The following is a 20,278-nucleotide window of genomic DNA, read 5'->3' as shown; positions in this document are numbered from 1 at the left end:
TTAAGATGTGGGAAGGCACAGGGAGTGATATGGTTTGGCTGTGTCCCCACCCAAATCTCATCTTGAATTTTAGATCCCATAATTCCCACATGTCATGGGAGGGACCTGGTGGGAGGTAATTGAATCATGGGGGCAGGTCTTTCCCATGCCGTTCTCGTGGTAGTGAATAAGTCTCACAAGATCTGATGGTTTTATAAATGGGAGTTACCCTGCACAAATTCTCTTGGTGGCTGCCATGTAAGACATCCCTTTGCTCTTCCTTCATCTTCTGCCATGATTGTGAGGCCTCCCCATGTCAGCCATGTGGAACTGTGAGTCCATTAAACCTCTTTCCTCTATAAATTACCTAGTCTCCGGTATGTCTTACTAGCAGTGTGAGAACAGACTAATACAGGCAGGTTAACATATCTGAGGCTAAGGCAGAGCCCACATGGCCAAGGCATGGATGAGGGTATGGATACCAGGTAGGCAATTAAACTGGACAGGTAGATTGAGACCAGACTGCAGAGGGTATTGAATGCCAGGGTTAGGAAGCTTAACTTTTTTCGGTAGGCAGTGGGAAGACATTCATGTCTTTTTATCCAGAGTATTGTGATCTACATCGTATTTAATAAAAATTAGCCTGGTGTTCAGAATGCACATCTTTGAGAGGGAGGGAGGAGGAAGAGGGTTGTGGCTTGTGGTCCAAGTGAGGCCCCAAAGCAGAGAAACCTCAAAGGATTGGGAAGAACAGCACGGGAGGAAGGATAATAAGAGCCTGGAGACCGACCGGTGGGACAAGGGGAACAAAGAGCTCCTCGGTTGCCTCAACAAATAGCGCCTGAGCCCTGACTGCTTGAAGACACAAATGGCCGCAAAGACCAGGGTCCAGTACCTTGGAGGCTGCTGGCGCCTCACCCTGGCTCATCCTGGGACTCGTTTCTCACGTCGCGCTCTCCATGCTGCTTCCTCGCCAGCACTTGACTGTATCAAGCAGTTTGCCCTCCTTATGCGACCCTGGTTGTCGTAGCCTAGGTGGCTCTAGGGTGTGAGGTTTACAGTTGTCTTTTCCTCGTGCTCTCCTGAGCTGCTGTCCGCATTCTCCATACGAATTTATTCTCATTCTAAATTTCCCGATCATTAAAGACAACTGTGTGCCTCTCTGTGGTCGGCTGTACCATGGGGATAGTAATGGTACTTGGTGTTCCTATCTCATGATCTGGTGTGAGTATCCAGAGAGCAGAGATGCCTGAGAGTACTTTATAAACTGAAAAGCATAGCACAGATACCGACTGTTGCTATCTTCATCTGTTTGTAGATCTTTCAATTAAATAAAACAGTTTAGGGCTCAGGGACAAAGTGTAATCTGTAATCACTGTGTGGTGACCATCCTGTCAATGCAGCGTTTTCCTACATAAGGCTTATTTAATTCACAGTAACTGCCAATGAAGATGTCCTAAACCATTCCCCTTTTACTCTTTCTTATTTTTAAAAAATTTGTTGTGGGAACATAAAGTCAAGGTCGCACTTTGTTGCCCAGGCTGGAATGCGGTGGCGAGATCATGGCGCATTGCAGCCTTGAACTCCGGGCTCAAGCCATCCTCCTGAGTAGCCGGGACTGCAAGTGCGCCACCACACATGGCTAATTTTTTGAAATTTTTTTTTGGTAGAGACAGGACTTTGCAGTGTTGCCTAGGCTGGTGTCCACCTCCTGGCCTCATGCAATCATCCTGCCTTGACCTCCCAAGTTGTTGGGATTACAGGCATGAGCCATTGCATCTGGCCAATATTTTTTATCTTTTTTCAGGAATATAGAATTTTGGAGCTAGAATGTATCTTAAAGGTCCTTTAGTGTAACCATCTCCTCCTGCAAAGAAGGTGCCTGAGAAATGGAGACACTAACCCAGCCCAAGGTTTCACAAGTTAGGACCCAGGTTTCCTGACTTCAGCCTAGGGCTCTTTGACCTGGAAAGTTCTTCCTTTATCACTGGGGCCATCTCCTAAACAGGGTGAATTTGTGATACGTTTGTCCCACTCAGGTAGAAAAAAATTTTGTAATGTCATGAAACGCAACAAAGCCTGGTGTTTCAATTAAATGTCCTTAAGGCTTAGTAAAAGGTCTCTGAGTCCAGACTGCTGAGCAGCGGGGATGGAAGCCTGGCCCAAGAACTACCCCAGCATTTCTTTGCAGAGCAGCTACTTTGGCTGGGAAGCTGGGCTTTTCTTTCTTTCTGTTGTCAGAGGAACCAGCTAACTTAGACTGAGGTCAGCAGACTTTGCCTTGGAGTACCTGGATGCCTTTACTCCAGAACTCACGGGGGTCTGCTGCCTTGAGGTACAACACAGACTTTTCATCAGCCCAGGTTGCATAGCCTAACACTTTGAGGGTCACTCCAAGAGCCATGTGACTGCACACAATGGAACCCAGCGTTCACAAATCACCTGTCGATGTAAGTGGATTGGGCTGTCTCCCTTGGGTCTCAGTGTCCAGCCATGTCAGGGTCCCTAGATCTCCTCTAACAGGCCCACCTGTCACCTGACTGTGACTAGCACCTGGGACAGCAGGTGTGGCTGGCAGGGCGCTCCATTTGCACAGCACTCCCTGCTTATCCTGGCTCAGGTCTCTGAGGCCTGCCCTTCCAGAAGAATCCAGATGACTTGGGGCAGGGCAGACACCCACCCAGCATGTAGAGGTCTGGAATGCGAATTGTGTGTCTCTTTCTTTGTGGGATACAGAAATTCTTTGGTTGTCATCCAAAGGTGTGAGCCTTGCCTTAAAAGTACTCTCATTTAGGGCATTGCCAAGCCTGGGGGTCCTGAATTCTTTCATACATCTTCCCTCCTTCAGATTTATTTTTCACTCGGTTTTTTGCTTCCTTCTCATGATTGGAACTGCTACTCAATGATTGTTAGATATACCACTCCCCGTGAAATCACAGAATTTGTGCTAGGTAAATTCCAGGCTGGAAGGCATAGTTGTTTATTAAAGGGGATGAAGTCCAGCCACAATAGGAGAGGAAATCAGACAAGGATGTTTTTAAGAGCAAGCTGTGTTTTTCTGACTGCTTCAATATTCATTCCCACCCTGAAGGCTCCTCTAACCCTGGGGAAGAAAAAATATTTTTAGTCTGATAGTGTACTATAGAGCTGAACCATCTGTAAAACAGTCTTGCTAACTGACAGGAATGGTTTTTTGGAAATAACTTGTAAAGGATCACCCAAGACTCCAAAGCTAAGGCATCAACTATCCACAGAGCACCATGTCCCACCCAGCTCCCATGAAGTCCTTTAAGATTTATTTTAGAACCATTGCAGCCAAACCAGAAATTGACAAGTGGGACTTAATTAAATTAAGAGCTTCTGCATAGCAAAAGAAACTATTGACAGAGTAAACAGACAGGCTACACAATGGGAGAAAATATTCAGAAACTGTATATCTAGCAAAGGTCTAATATCCAGAATCTATAAGAAACTTAAACAATTAAAAAATAAGTAACCCTACTTAAAAAATGGGCAGATACTTCTCGAAAGAAGCCAATTTGCAAGCAACAAATATATGAAAAAATGCTCATCATCACTAATCGTTGGAGAAAGGCGAATGAAAACCACGATGAGGTACCATCTCACACTAGTCAGAATGGCTATTTTTAAAAAGCCAGAAAACAGATGTTGGTGAAGCTGGGAAGAAAAGGGAATGCTTATATATACTGCTGGTGGGAGTATAAATTAGCTCAGCCGCTATAGAAAACAGTGTGTAAATTCCTTAAAGAACTTAAAACAGAACTACCATTTGACCCAGCAATACCACTACTGGGTATATACCCAAAGAAAAAGAAATCATTCTGTCAAAAAGAGACATGCACTTATGTTCATTGCAGCACTATTCACAATAGCAAAGACATGCAGTCAACCTAGGTGCCCATTCACGGTAGACTGGATAAAGAAAATGTGGTATCTATACACCATAGAATACTACGCAGCCAAAAAAGGAACAAAATCATGTCCTTTGCAACAACATGGATGTAGCTGGAGGCTGTTATCCTAAGTGAACTAATACAGGAACAGAAAAATACCTCATGTTCTCACTTATCAGCAGGAGCTAAACATTGAATACACATGGACACAAAGGTGAGAACAGTAGACATTAGGGACTACTGGACGGGGGATGGTGAGGGGGGAAGTGGGTTGAAAAACTACCCATCAGTTACTATGCTCACTGCCTGGGCAGTGGGATTATTCATACACCAGATCTCAGCAACATGCAATGTACCCATGTAACAAACCTGCACATGTACCCCTTGGACCTAAAAGAAAAGTCAAGAGAAAACAAGACCCTTTTAAGAATAGATATATTAAGGAAGGAAATAAGAGCAGAGTGGGATGGGAAAATATTTATAATCCATGGGGGAAGGAGAGCTATCATAGAGCTGGAATGTACTTTAGAGATAGCAATGTGGTGATGAAAAGCAGTTGACAAACTAGAATCCCACTGAATTGGGATCAGCCATTTGCTGCATACTATAAAACAAGTTTAAACATTTTTAACTTAAAAAGCCTGGCTTCTGAATGTTTATTGCAACTTACAAAGTCATGACTGGTGTTAAATAAAGGGGACTTGTTATGTTATCTGATACTGCCCTATTCCTTCCCACCAAATGCACTTAATTATACTATTTGGCCACTGGGAGATGTGTATTGAGAACTGATTCCCTTAGAGCAGCTGGCATGGGAGCGATTCTTTGGATTGCTGTTATTGTGCATTCCTGACTCCAACATGCTATTGTGTTGGAAAGGAGGCCAGGAATGAGGTCATGAGTAAGAAGAAACCTTAAGTTTTTGCCCTTTCTCAAGAGACAAAAATTATCCAATTGGAGTTAGATTTCAAGAGTGTTGAACTTGAAGGCAAATATTTATCTTCTGGTGTCAAGAAAGGAAAGGATGTGAAACCTTTGACCTTGAGTGTTAGGGCAGTGTCTGAGTTTGGAAAGCAGTTGTCTGAAGCCAGAAGCATGATGAAGTTCTCATTGTTCCTTCCCTGGAACTATGCTAATATTTTTTTACCACATGCTGAGCAACACCAGCCAACTTAATAGCCTGCTCAATGTCACAGTAACATTCCATTGGATTTGGGTCTCTCCTTCTGGGGTCCAACTTCCTAAAGAGACCCCTTTAGAATGCTAGGTAGGTATTTGGAAAGAAAATGGCTTAGAGTCATCTAGTGTTTTGCAACCTACTTCATCCTCTCTCCGTGTCATGTAACTCAAAGTGAATTTATAAAGAATTAACATTTCTCTTATCTACATAGCAACCTTGCAAGCTAGGCAGAACCACTACTTTTATACCCTTTTAACACTATGGAATATGTAGCTTTTCATGGACTGAGGATTTTTCAGAAAGTTCATAGCACTGGGTGATATAAACAGCTGAGTCCAGGTATATCCAGTCATCCTGAAAGTTCAGTACACAGTCCAGCCTAACAGACTGATCAGACCTCCCCCTTTTTATCATTCTTGATGCTGTACGTGCAGAAACTGGGGTAGCCTTATAACGTATCAAAAATCAAACAAACCATTGTTTCTGGTCCCAGGGACCAGAATCCTTTTCCTGGCCACATTTTCAAATTATCATCACTTTAAGTGGCTTGCTATTTTTCAAGGGATGGCCTTAGGAAGATCCATTGGATCTTACTAGGTGGTTAGCTTCTGTATTCCCTCATGATAATTTATGGAAAGAAAAAAAGGATACTTACTTTAAACTGTCCAAATGACCAAAGTAGTTTCTAGTCCTTCTGAGCCTTAATATATAGCAGGATGTTGGGGGAGTGGGGAATAGACAGGAGAAAACCTTAGATTTGAACTCTAGCTCTGTAACTTTGGAGACTTCTTAGCCCACAGACAGGCAATAAGAATAACAGGGGCCCACCAAATGTTGGATGGATTAAATGTGAACATACTTTCTAAACATTCAACTACAGAACAAGTACAAAGGGTATTATTAACAAAAGTAATTGATAAGAAATATTTAAGCTCAATCAGGAGAGGAAAAAGTTGATCGTTTAGTAACCACCGCCAAAGTCCTCAAACTTCCCAACCCAATTTTTATGTGTTTTCGGTGAGCCTTGGTCCTGACTAGAAGAAGCCAATTTTGAGGCTTCATGGCAGACAGACACAAAGTTATCCAACTATTGCAATGTCAACTCTTGCTTGCTGATTTCAGGTCAATTTAGGAATTAAATATGAAGGTTATTTGCATGCCATCCACGTCTCTTCATCAGTTCAAAGGATACCAGCAACAGAAGGGCGAAGATGAAAGGAGGATTGGAAATTGCTCAGTGGCTCTCTGGAGGTCCTAGAATAATGGATACCTGATGAGATTAAACTGCACAGCTTTTGCTTAGAGACCATTTTATAAAGATCATTCACTTCACAGAGGTTAGAAAAACACTTTGAGAATCCATTTGGCAAAGCGCTGTTAATATGATTCTTCTTACTTAATTCCTTTAAATTCCTCTTGGATTAAAATTGTAATACAAGGCAAAAACCACTTTGGACAATGGTTTGGCAGTAGCTACTGAAGCTAAACATAAACATATCCTATGACCTTGCCATATACTTTCTATTCCTATGCATATATATATACAACTGAAATATGTATATAATTTGCCAAAAGACGTGGGCAGGAATTTTCACAGCAACACTATTCAATACAGCCAAAACCAATTTTTTTTTTGTTTTTGAGACAACATCTCTTTCTGTTCCAGTCTGGAGTGCAGTGACATGATTATGGCTCACTGCAGCCCTGACCTCCCAGGCTCAAGCAATCCTTTCACCTCAGCCTACCAAGTAACTGAGACTATAGGCATGTACCACTATGCCTGGCTAATTTTAGTATTTTTTGTAGAGATGGGGTTTTGCCATGTTGCCCAGGCTAGTCTTGAACTTCTGGGCTCAAGCGATCCACCTGCCTCGGCCTCCCAAACTGTTGCCAAGACATGAGGCACCGTGCCCAGAAAAGCAGCCAAAATTTTTAAACTACCCAAATGTCCATCAAGAGTAGAATGGATAAATAAAATCTAGTATATTTCCACAAAGGAATTGAGATTTAGTGAAATATGACTACACATACTAATATGGATAATTCTCACAAAGTGTCAAATGAAAGAAGTCAGACATATTTGCTTCTATTGATGGAAGCTGAAAACAGGCAAAGCTAGCATGTGGGTTTAGAAGTCAACATAGCGATTGGACGACGTAGTCATCATTGGAAGAGGACACAAGGGGGTTTCTTAGTGCAGATAATGTTCTGTTCTTTTCTAATTTGGGTACTAGTTACAGAGTATGTTGCATTTATGGAAACTTATGAAGCTGTGCACTTAGAATTTATGCATTTTTCTCAATGCTATACTCCAATAAATAATTTTATTAAAAATATGGCCAGGTGGGTGGATCACTTGAGGCCAGGAGCTCGAGACCAGCCTAGCCTACATGGCGAAACCCCGTCTCTACTAAAATTATAAAAATTAGACAGGCGTGGTGGCACATGCCTGTAATCCCAGCGGCTCAGGTGGCTGAGGCACTAGAATCACTGGAACCTGGGAGGAGGAGGGTGCAGTGAGCCAAGATCGCACCACTGTCCTCCAACCTGGGCAACAGAGTGAATCTCTGTCTCAAAAAATAAATAAAATAAAATAAAATAAAATAAAATAATTAAAAAGGCGTATCTCTTTCCCCCTGCGAATAAGGCAGGGAGGTGTATTGAAGACTTTCTACCTACCTTGTAAGAGAGAGTTGATACAATATGTAAAATTTATGGCTTTTTTTTTTTTTTTTTTTTTTGCTGGTGAAGAAAAGAAAAAAAAACCCAAAAACCTCTATAGAACAGGATGTAGCAAGTGCAAAGGAAATGCCTGGTCAGGGAACATCAGATTCAACTAACTCCCAAGGAAATTCAACACCACATCCTCAGGTCCCTGGTTACCTTCCAGACTGTTGCATTCCTTAATAACTTACCAGAAGAGACTAATGAGAGGATGATGTTTTATGCTATCATATCGGTTCCTGCTTTCAACAAAGTATGTATGGTACCTGGGATACATGACATTGCTGTTGTTGAATTTGAAAATGATGGACAGGCCAAAACTGTCAGGGATGCTTTGCAAGAATTCAGGATCACAGCATCCCATACCATGGGGGTCACCTATGTCAATAAATAATACTGAGGGATGAATAGGTGGAGCACAGAGGATTTTTATGGCAGTGAAACTATTCTATAGGAAACTATAATGATGGATACATGTCACTATAAATTTGTCCAAACCCATAGAATGTGCAATACCAAGAGTGAATGCCAGTATAAACTATAGACTTGGGTGCTAATGATATGTCAATGTAGCATTTGTAGCAAGTGTACCACTCTGTTGGGGAACGTTCTTAGTCGGGGAGACTGCGTGTATGGGAGAAAGGATATATGAGAACTCTTTGCAGGTTCCACTCAATTTTTCAGTGAACCTAAAACTGCTTTAATAAAGCCTGCTAAATTTTAAAAAATACATTTGGAATAGTTGTCTTTAAAGGACTTGGTGTTATTTATAGTGGTACTTTGTTTCGTTTTTTGTAACAATGATTAGGCCATTTTAATAGTTGGGAATGGGAAGGGCAAAATTTTTGTTAAGGGCTTAAAACATGATCTAGTCTTTCTTTAACCTTGCTGAACTGTGAAATATGAAGGCTCGATTTTATATAATAAACTTTTATTTGTAACCTTTAAAAAAGTTGAAAGAGGGTATATAAAGTCATGGGAGATCTGCTTTGCCAGTGCAGACCATGGCTAGAGACTTCCCGTATTAACTGAGCACCTGAGGCCTGGGAGAACAACAGTGGCTCTGGGCAGTCTCTAGAGTTGGAGTGACCTGGATTCAAATCATAGCTCCATCCCTTGCTAACTGAGTAGCCTTGGGTGATTTCCTGATCTCTGTAAGTTTTGATTTCCTCATTTGTGAACGGGCATAATACCTACCTCACACTGTGGCTGGGAGAGTCAGGTGGGGTAAAGTTTGTGAGGTGCCTAACATGGTGTCTGGAAACAAGCAAATACTGAAACTATAGCTGAGGCACAGAAGAAGTTGATCTTTGACTCGTCTTTTGGCCACAGTAATTATAATAGGGAGTGGCTGCAATCTATTTAGAGGTTTCTGTTGGCATGTTATTCACTGGGCACTTCTAGAATACCTTCTTGTGGGAAGCATGAGAGCTGTAGAGTTATGAAGATACCGGTGTGGCCCAATTCTTTAAGGGAATTTATAACCTAGTGGGAAAGAGAGAAAGAAAGCTCACCTGCTTTGATTGGCACCAGTTACTTTGCTACCAACTTGCCTTTGTTTATTTAATTTTCATAACAATCCTAAATAGTAGGCTCCCTTCCCTTCTCTTTTTTTTTCTTTTCTTTTGACACAAGGTCTTCCTCTGTCACCCGGGCTGGAGTGCAGTGGTTACATCATGTCTCACTGCAGCCTCAACCTCTGGGCTCAAGTGATCCTCCCGCCTCAGCCTCCCCAGCTGCTGAGACTATAGGCACGTACCACCATGCCCAGCTAATATTTCTATTGTTTGTGGAGATGGGGTTTCTCCATGTTGCCCAGGCTGGTCTTGAACTCCTGGGCTCAAGTGATCCTCCCACCTCAGCCTCCCCAGCTGCTGAGACTATAGGCACATACCACCATGCCCAGCTAATATTCATATTGTTTGTAGAGATGGGGTTTCTCCATGTTGCCCAGGCTGGTCTTGAACTCCTGGGCTCAAGTGATCTGCTAGGGTTGCAGGCGTGAACCATTACACTTTGCCCTTAGTAGATTTTCTTATACCAGTTTTTACAGATGAAGAAATGAGCCCAGAAAAGTGCCCAAAGTCCAATTTTCAGTCTAGAATTTAGGCTCTGGGTTCTCTTGCTCCCAAAGCCCATGTCTTTCTACTCTATGATGAACAGTAGGGCAGACAATTCAGCCATGATAACGGAAGGCAAAGTTAAACACATGTAGGAGTGCAAGGGAGAAGAGGTTAAATTTCAAATACAGTGATTTATTTGATTGATTTCAGATTTGTGTTTTGCCTTTAGTTATTTGCTCTTCCTTAAAATTCAGCAAAATATCCAAGATACATGTTAATAAAATATTCTCTCCTCAATCAATGTAGCCCTCTTTTTACGTCATACAAGAATTATTTCTGTAGGTGCCTAAGATTTCTGGAAAAAGAAAAACACTGTGGTGAGATAGTACTGTTACAAGGGAGTCAGATTTGTGTGCAAAGATCTGGGATGTTTCCTAGTTCTGATACGTAGCTGCGTGACTTTGATCTTGGTACAGAAAGTTATTTGGCGTCTGAGCCTCAGTTTGATCACCATAAAACTAGAAGAATGATGTTGCCTATTTCAAAGGGTCAGAGAAGAATCAAGTTTAAATACTTTGTGGAAGAGCATATAGCAAAAGGACCACCCTGAGAGATTCACAGCAGCTATTAATACACTAAGGTTAATGCAGTAGTCCAGATTCTCTTTTCAACTTCTCATAGGGTCCTGGCCAGGTTACTTAATCTCTCTGCAATTGAGTTTATCCTCTTGTACAAAGAGGGAATAGTAATTCCTCTGAAGACAGAAAAATCATGATTAGATTAGTAAACACTTTTTTTTAAAGAATCCCTTTGAAAATGTTCAGGTCTTCATTCAACTGCTAATAATGTCATATTGCATATGTATGTCTAGCTGTCTACACATGCAGGTATATTTTGTTCTGGAAAAAGAACACTTGTTTTTAAAGAGCTTCCCAAAGAAATTTGGACCTCCAAAAGGAAATAAATGCATATGTATCCTAATTTGTCATTGTGGACAGTGAATAGTTTATCCTGCCCTCCTGATCAGCTCTTCATTGCCCTCTCCCCACACCGTTTTGTTCTGTTTTTTAATTGTGTCTCTTTATTGAGGAATAGTTAACATACTGTAAAATTTATTCATTGTATGTGTACACTTTGATCTTTTATATTGCATTTATACAATTGTGCAACCATCACCACAGTGCAGACTTAGAACTTTTCCATCACCCCAAACTGACTGCTCATTTGCAGTTAATGTTACTCCCATCTACCCCATCCCCGTTTTGAGCAGCCACTCATCTACTTTATATCTCTTCAGTTTTGCCTTTTCGAGAAATTTCATATAAATGGGATCATACAATAGGTAATCTTTGTGTCTAGCTTCTATCACTTAATAGGTTCATCTGTGTTGTTGCCTGTATCAGTAATTTGTTCCTTTTTATTGCTTAGTAGTACTTTGTTATTTGAATGTTTCACATCTCATTATCTATTCACCACTTAAGGGTCATTTGGATTGTTTGGGGCTATTGTGAATAACACTGCTATGGAACTTTCACATAGAAGTCTTTGTGTGGGCATATGTTATCATTTCTTTTAGTTCAATATCTGGGAGTAGAAGTACTGGGTTGCAGGGTACTGTATGTTTATATTCACGTTTTTGAAAAACTGCCAAAGAGGTTTCTGCAGTAGCCGTTCCATTTTACATTCCCACCAGCAATGTATGAGTGTTGCACTTTCTCCACATCCTCATCAACACTTGGTCTAGTCAGTTATTTTAATTATAGCCATCATAGTGGGTGTATAGTGGTATTTCATTGTGGTTTTCATTTTATTTCCCTAATATGACTTGTGAAATTCAAAATATTTTCATGTGCTTATTAGGCATTCATATATCTTCTTTGGTGAAGTGTCTATTTGAATCGTTTGCCCACTTTTTAATTGGGTTGTTTGGCCTGTTATTATTGAGTTGTAAGAGTTCTCTAAATAATAAATACATACAAATCGTTTTTCAGATATATGATTTGCAGACATTTTCTCCCAGTCCATGGCAGGTCTTTCCATTTTCTTATAAAGTCTTTTGAAAAGAAGGGGATTTTAATTTTGATGACATCTAATTTATCAATTTTTTTCTTTTATGGATTGTGTTTTTGGTGTAGTAGTTAAGAAACCTTTGACTAAACCAAGATCACAAATATTTTCTCCTATGTTTTTGTCTAGAAGTTTTGTATTTAGTTCTACAATCTATGAGTTAATTTTTTCTATGGTGTGAGGTAAGGGTTTAATTGGATATAGATAGCCAATTGTCTCAACATCATTTGTTGGAAAGACAGTCCTTTCCCCATCAAATTGCCTTGGTACTTTATTGGAAATTAATTGACTATAAATGTGTAGGTTTAGTTTTGAACTCTCTTCTATTCTATTGATGTATATGTCTATCCCAATGCCAATGCCATGCTGTCTTGACAACTTATGGCTTTCTTGTAAGTTTTGAATTGAGGTAGCTTAAGTCCTTCAACTTTATCCTGTTTTTCTTTTGCAAAAAATGTCTTACTCTTCTAGGTCCTTTGCCTTGTCGTGTAAGTTTTAGGACCAGGTTGTGAATTTCTACAAACAATTCTGCTGAGGTTTTGGTAGGGATTGCACAAAATCTATAGATTAATTTAAAAAGTGGTTAAGTCCTTTACAGATGCATGCATTTACAGATAACATTTACCTAGTACTATTAAATAGCGAAAACTTCTTTAAGGTTTTTGCAATTAATTCCTTGGAAGGAGATGAGAAAGCAGTATCTGTGAAAAGCCAATATGCACCTACCCTGGGATATTGCACCTGTATTTTTATTCTTAATTTTATTCTTCTCATTAAAAGAAGGAAGTTGCTGCTCTGTCTTTTATATTTCAAGCAGGTGGTCAAAGGGACCCAGAACATTAGAGTATAATGGTTTATTTCTCCCTAAACTAGTTTATGCACCCTTACTCAGAAGGATAAGCTGCTGACCCTTCCTCTGACATAGCACATGTGTTTAGAGCAGCATCTGTGAGCTCAGAAGCCTCGCAGTTAGTAAGGCTGTAGGGTTACAGGATGTTCTCATTTGTGCAAGGTGGCTTTGCACAGACTTGTATAGAGCCCTCTAGGCTTTGTGAAGCTGCCTGGGCAGACTGATTTATTCACCTTTGCCTGGAATACATATTTACGGCCAAGGCACGCCCTCATTATCCTGCCTGTTCATGATGCTGCATCAGGAGAAAAGCCTCCTGGAACAGGTGAGTGTTTAACTTAGAGATCAAGCCAGTCCAGTTGCATTGGGAACCTCTCCCAGTTGAGGGTGAAAAAAACAGTAGACGCAAAAAAGCTGAGTCAGCCTCTGCACTGCCTTTCTGCAGGAGCACGACAGGGAACTTGCGTGATTCTGCCTCTCCCTTCCACCCATGCACCTACCACGTAAGCAGCACATCTCTGTTACTCCCTTTGGCTTCCTCATCTCTTCATCCACCCTCAGGTTTGTGGTTTTGGTACCACCCAGACCAGTGTTTTCCCATCTCACGGTGATCTGCATAGACTCATTTCAGTGCTTATAAAATAAAGACACTCATATCTGGGCCCCACCTTAAGGCCATCGAACCCATTTTTAAAAGGTTCCTTGGGTGCTGCTTTTGCACAATAAAGTTAGAAAACTCCTGATCTAAAGCAACCCACCAGCCTCCAGGTGTTTGTATATCCTTAGTCTGAATTACCATCCACCAGAGCTGTGTTTGGGAGAGTCTTAGGGACTGGAAAACAATTTGCTTATTCTTTTGGGGGTTCTAAGCACCATCTCTGAATCAAGTTAGATCTTTTAAGATAAAACAAGAAACAAAACTACATACATAGTCCTTGATAGTTTAACTTCCTCTATAGAAGTGACTTCATTTACTGATCTTTCGGTGCTATGTCTTTGATATTTCTCAAGGGTCTATATGAAAAACAACTACTTAAATACTTCCTATCATCAGTGAAATTCCTGTGGAAGATGTTTTTCTGTCCCGTAACTGAGGGTCCCTGTATGAGAATCCCTTTGGTGCTTTTAGGAGGCACTTTAACAGGGTAAACGTGTGGACCTTGAGTCGAGCTACCTGGGTTCTAACCCTAGCTCTGTCTTCTGGAAGCACGGTGGTTTGGGTAAAACAATTTTATTTCCTTACTTGTAGAACAAGACTGTAAAATAGCAGCTACCTACCTCATAGGGTTGTTGTGAGTCACTTAAAGTCTTGATACAAAACCTTACACAGAGCAAGACCTTATAGAACTTCAGCCTGTAATGACTGTTACTAACTTAGAATCAGGAAACCTCGCCTCTGTAGTGACAAGTGTGTGCGGCCATTTTTTCAAACAGTGAGACTTTGACAGCCCATCAGTTCCTCTTTTGCCCTCATCTGCTAAGAAGCTCACATCACAACAAACGTGTTTGCCTGAGCTTGGGTCTTTTGATTTTTAAGGTTCTTGATCAATTGTTTTAAAATCATGGCCTTCTCTGATAAACATCAGATAGTCCTTTTTGAAAGTAGGCAGAACATAAGTTATAAATGGATTAAGGTTGACCTTCAGGGCCATCTTCCCATCTCCTGGACTCATGTCACAAGTAGAGCACTCCTAAAGAAAGGGAGGCGGTAAAGGAAAGAAACTAAAAGGGACAGTCAGCAGTCCAAGAGCTAAGCAGGTTATCAGATGAGCGGATTTTCTGTCCAAGGATGGATTCTAGAATTACAATTCTCTTTTTCTATTCCCAGGAGCATATTACATGGGCTCAGGGCTTAGGGCATCAGAATTTCTCCTGGGTAACAGACACAGAGGAATCATTGGTTAAACTCCATTTTCTGCCATCAAGAATGTTCTTTCTCTACCAAAATTGCTTTTCTGTTAACACTACTATGTGAGCTTGTAGAGGGTATGGGATTTCATACAGAAATGTAGAATTTTACAGCTGAATAGGACTTGAAATTATCTAGCCCAGCCCTTTGCATTTTTCAGGTGTGTGTCCTGAGGCGTGGAGATATGAAGTAGTGACATATTTGAGGCCCTATGGATAGTAAATCGAGGTATGATTCTCGGACTTCTTGATTCCAAAGCTTGTAGCCCTTTCCCTCTACCTCATGTTCACAAAGAATTCAGAACTCCTTTCTGCCCTTCCAGACAAAGGGTTTCATCAAAAATATTGTGACTTACACTAAATTTTGCATTAGAGTAGGTGTTATTTCTCCAGAATCCTGGCTTGTATGCTAAGGTTCATACTTCAGTTTAGAGATTAACTAAATGCAATAATAACTACAGATGTCTGATTTAACCAGGACTATTAAAGGCAAACAATTTTTTGCACTTCGAATGTGTAGGCAGGTACTTTGTAAAACTCACCTAAATAAGCAAATTGTTGATTCTTCATAGAGTTTCATGCTAGCCACAATGTAGTCTTTTTACAAGAGCATTTTGAATATGTGAAAATGCAGAAATGGCGACGTGATTTTTTTAAAGGAGCAGGGTACAAAGATAGATGGGGAACAGCAGTGATGGAGCTCTGGCGAGCTCTCTAGCAGCACCTCTGGCCACTCAGGCTCAGGCAGGATGGCTGCCAGTTGTGCGTCTGGGACCAGGTATCTGGTAAACCAGCCTTCATGCAGTCACCTGCCACTACAAAGCTCCCGCTGGCCTTTAAAAGTTTATAGTCAACAGTATCCTCTCTGCAATAAATTGCATACTTATTATCTGTTTCTTATATGTGCACTATCTAGTCTTTCATTTTGCTCATGATCTGAAATACTTTTCCTTCTCCTAAAAATAACTCCAATTTAAATGATTTTGATTCAACAACATCTGATTTTTGGTAAATTTGCATATGCGCTGCCGTCTGTGTTCAGCTCTGTTACTTTTCCTGGTCTTGTGCACATGGCTTCTCTTTGAACCGTCATGGATGCCTATGTAAGGAGAAATGAAACAGAAGGGTGGCTCACACATGCCAAGGAGGGGCCCCTTTGTCTTGAGCACCTGACCCTGGAGCCCCTCAAGCCTGCACTGCTACAAAAACAGAAAGACTCCTGAATGCCTTTTGACTCTGGCTCACCGAATGTGTTGACATGTTCGGCATCTTGGGATGAAGGAAGTGCGTAGGGCAAGACATCCCTGGCATTACAATGGGCTAGGGTTAGGTTTTTTAGTAGCGTTTTCTTTTTATATAATTATTTTATTTTATTATTTTTTTAAGTTCCGGGGTACATGTGCAGGATGTGCAGGTTCGTTACGTAGGTAAACGTGTGCCATGGTGGTTTGCTGCACCTAGCAACCCACCACCTAGGTATTAAGCCCAACATGCCTTAGCTCTTTTCCTTAATGCTCTTCCCCGCCCACCCTCCCCGAACAGGTTCCAGTAAGTGTTGTTCCCCTCCCTGTGTCTGTGCGTTCTCATTGTTCAGCTCCCACCTGTGAGAACATGTGGTGTTTGGTTTTCTGTTCCTGTGTTAGTTTGCTGAAGATAATGGCTTCCAGCTTCATCCATGTCCCTGCAAAGGACATGATCTCATTCCTTTTTATGGCTGTAAAGTATTCCATGGTGTATATGTAGTAGTGTTTTACTAATGATTTATAGAGCAAAGTCCTGCCACATAGGGCCTTAATGTAACTTCCATTCATCTTGTGAGTTGATAGAACTCTTATAAGTTGATGTAACTTCCATTCATCTTGTGAGTTAATAGAACTCCTATGCCTGCCCAGAGCATCCAGAGAGCCTTTTACTGGCATCCAAACCACACTAATGTGCCTTCTTTTTGTGAATGACCTTGGGACGGTCTCTGAGCAGAGAGTTATTACATTGTTATTCCTATCGTTATTATTATTACTTTGTGCAATGTGTCACACTATCTTCAAAATGTCTTTTGGTCATCACACCAGTATCACTGTGAAGTAGTCACAGCAGTGACATAATGTATGGTTATTAGTGGTGGTACTGGGTAAGAACACTCACTCCAGAGCCAGACTGCCTGGGTTTGCATCCTGGTCCCACCAGTTCTAACTGTGACTGTAAAGATGTTATAAAATCTCTCCAGGCCTCAGCTTCCTCATCTATAAAATAAGGAGAATAATACTTCCTGCCTTCTTAGGTTATTGTGACACAAATTGACTAAATATTTATGGAGTATGTAAAAGAGTAATTGACACAGAATAATCACAATAACATCATCACCAGCACTACTATCAATGTCAGCAGCAGCAGCAGCATCACCATCATCACCACCACATCATCATCACTACCACATCACCATTACCATCATCATCACCATCATTGTCACCACTGTCACCATCATTACCATCATCTTCACCATTATCACCACCACTACTATCATTATCACATCACCATCACTACCGTCATCATCATCACCACCCCACCACCACTCACCATCATCACCCCACCACCACTCACCATCATCATCATCATCACCATCACCAGCACCATCATCACCATCATCACCATCATCACCATCATCATCATCTCTACTTTACAACAGAGGTTCCAAGAGCTTGTGATCTGCCCAAGATCCCATTTCCAGTACAAGCTGGGGAAAACACTGAAGTTCAGGTGTCATGGCTCCAAAAGAAATGGACTTTCTTTCCTCTTGGTCTTTATTTTATTACACAGCAACAAAAAAATATATTCTTGTTATAAAGGGTTGAGATGATATAGCTGCAAAGGAGAATGTGAGGGTCCCTTCCTTTACTTCTTCCCGGCTCTCACCTCTTGCTCCAAAGGTAACCACAGCAAACTAGTTGGGGTACATTCTCCCTGTCTTCTCTCCAAGAAGGGCACACATATAAGATCAATATACATATACATGTGTGTACTCATTGATGTAAATAATCATAAGAGTGTCTGCCTTACAGGATTGATGAGGGGGTTGAAGAAAATTATGCTTTTAAAGCACTTAACATGGTGCCAGGCAATATACTAGGTTCCTAATAGTGCTCTCATCAACTGCGTGGGGTAAGTTCTATTATTTCTACCCATTTTATTGATGTGGAAGCTGAAGATTGGAGAGACTGTCACATGCACAGGATCACACAATACTGAAACTGGATTTGAATCCAATTAGCTTATGTGGTTATTTTATAGGTATTAATTTTCCACTTGATTTTCTTCTCTTAGTAATATTAGCTTGAACTATTTCCATGTGTGTACATGTGAGTTTACATCAGTCTTGTAACGGCCACATGTGAATCAGTATTCTAAGTACTTCTTTATTGGGGTTGTTGTTGTTTGGTTTGGTTTGTTTTTGAGATGGGATCTTGCTCTGTTGCCCAGGCTGGAGGGCAAGTGGCATGATCTCAGCTCATCACAGCCTCAGCCTCCTGGGCTCAAGCAGTCCTCCCACCTCAGCCTCCAAGTAGCTGTGACTACAGGTGTAAGCCACCATGCCAGGCTAATTTTGTTTATTTTTTTGTAGAGACAAGGTCTCACTTGTTTTGCTCAGGATGATTTTGAACTCCTGGGCTCAAGTGAGCCTCCTGCCTAGCCCTCCCAAAGTGCTGAGGTTAGAGGCATAAGCCACCATGCTCAGCCTGGAATTGATTTTTGTATAGGTTGTGACTTAGGAATCTAGATTTTATCTTTCTCTAAGTGGAGAACCAGTTGTCCTCTCTATTTATTGAGTAATCCATTATTTCAGCTCATTTGAACTATTACCTTTATCATAAACTGAATTCCCTTGTATGTACAGCTATGCAACTGATCCCTCTCTTCTGTACTGTTGATTATTTTCTACACCCACACCCATAGTAAAGTACTTTAATTATTTTAGACTTAGAAAAAAATTTTATGACAGGAAGGGAAAATCCTTCCTTATTGCTGTTCTTTCACAAAAAAATGTATTTTTGTGTGTGTGTATTTATTCTGTCACGTAAACTTATAGAAGCAGCCTGTCAAGGTCTGTAGAGAAAATTCCTGTGGGTGTTTAGACTGGGTGTTGCATTAATAGGTTCATTTTTGATAAATCAGCATCTTTTACAATATTTAGTTTCTCCATCTAGAAATATCATATATTTCTATTTAGGTCTATTATGTTCATCAGTTAAGTTCCATAATTTGCTTTATGTAGATCTTACATTGGAGGGTTTATTAGTTGTTATTACAAATGGGATCCCATTTTCCCTTTACATTTAGTTAATTTCTATTGCTAGTGAATAGGAAATAATGGTTTTTATATGTTAATTTTTTATTTAGCCATATGACTCGATTTTTGTATTCGTGATCTTTATGCTTCTTTTTCTTGACATCACATTGGCCAGGAGGAAAACAATGTAGAATGATATTGGTAAAAGTGTACACCTTTGTCTTGTTTGTCTTTTTCCTGTCTTTAATGAAAATGCCATGAAGGTTTCACCACTAAATATGATAAATACACTTGATCAGCTTGAAGACATTTCTTTCTATTTATAGTTTACTGAGAGGTATGCTTTTCACTGCGGATGACACCATGCTCTTGTCAACGGGCCTTTATTTTTTCACTTAACATTTTCCTTAAGAGTCCAGAGATTGCCCGGACTAACTTGGACCTCCCAGCACTGGCATCCTAGCTGAGCGAACCTGGTTTAGAACTGAGCACTTAGGACTGAGTAATGTCTTCTTTCTTCCTCCTTTCTGCTCACATTTGACCTCAGATGTCCTACAGGCAGGAGCTACTTTTTGTTGATATTTCCTGCCTTCTCTCACCACTCTCCCCCAGCCCTACCCTTCCTCCTGCAGAAAAGTAAAAAATTTTACAAATAAATAAAAAGTAGCATGTGGCCGGGCGCGGTGGCTCACACCTGTAATCCCAGCACTTTGACAGGCCGAGGCGGGTGGATCACAAGGTCAGGAGATCAAGACCATCCTGGCTAACACGGTGAAACCCCATCTCTACTAAAAATACAAAAAATTAGCCGGGCGTGGTGCCGGGTGCCTGTAGTCCCAGCTACTCAGGAGGCTGAGGCAGGAGAATCGCGTGAACCTGGGAGGCGGAGCTTGCAGTGAGCCGAGATCGCACCACTGCACTCCAGCCTGAGCAACAGAGTGAGACTCCAACTCAAAAAAAAAATAATAATAATAAATAAATAAATAAATAAAGTAGCATGTGGACAAGGACAAGAGCACCACTTCTGGAATTTTCTTGCAGGCACCACTGAAAATATTTTTATTCCTAACTTCTAATTTAAATAATTTCAATTTTTTTTTCCACCTAATTATCTTAAATGGCTCACCACCACCTCACGTGCTGGTTGCTAAGCAGATCTTGTAGTTTTTACAGGAAGGTATGAGAAAGGAATTACCACCTGACATCTGATTTCCTGTTGCAGTTTCGTGCAGGTTCTGATGCAGGATGCAGCCATTTTTAACTCTTTCTCGACCACTGCCTTGTACATGGTTAATGCAGAAGAAATGTTTT

The 20,278-nt window shown here is 40.9% G+C and overlaps 1 protein-coding gene across 38 annotated transcripts in view; it reads left to right on the top strand.

The window, feature by feature from the left end:
• The window catches only part of ABLIM1 (actin binding LIM protein 1), a 389,359-nt gene that overhangs the window by 306,582 nt on the left and 62,499 nt on the right, over window positions 1-20,278 (top strand). The gene's annotated exons all lie outside the window — the stretch shown is intronic.

This window comes from Macaca fascicularis, chromosome 9 (assembly GCF_037993035.2).
Source record: "Macaca fascicularis isolate 582-1 chromosome 9, T2T-MFA8v1.1".
Taxonomy (NCBI): Eukaryota; Metazoa; Chordata; class Mammalia; order Primates; family Cercopithecidae; genus Macaca; species Macaca fascicularis.
Note: the sequence above shows the minus strand (reverse complement) of the source record. Positions and strands in the feature narration are given on the sequence as shown.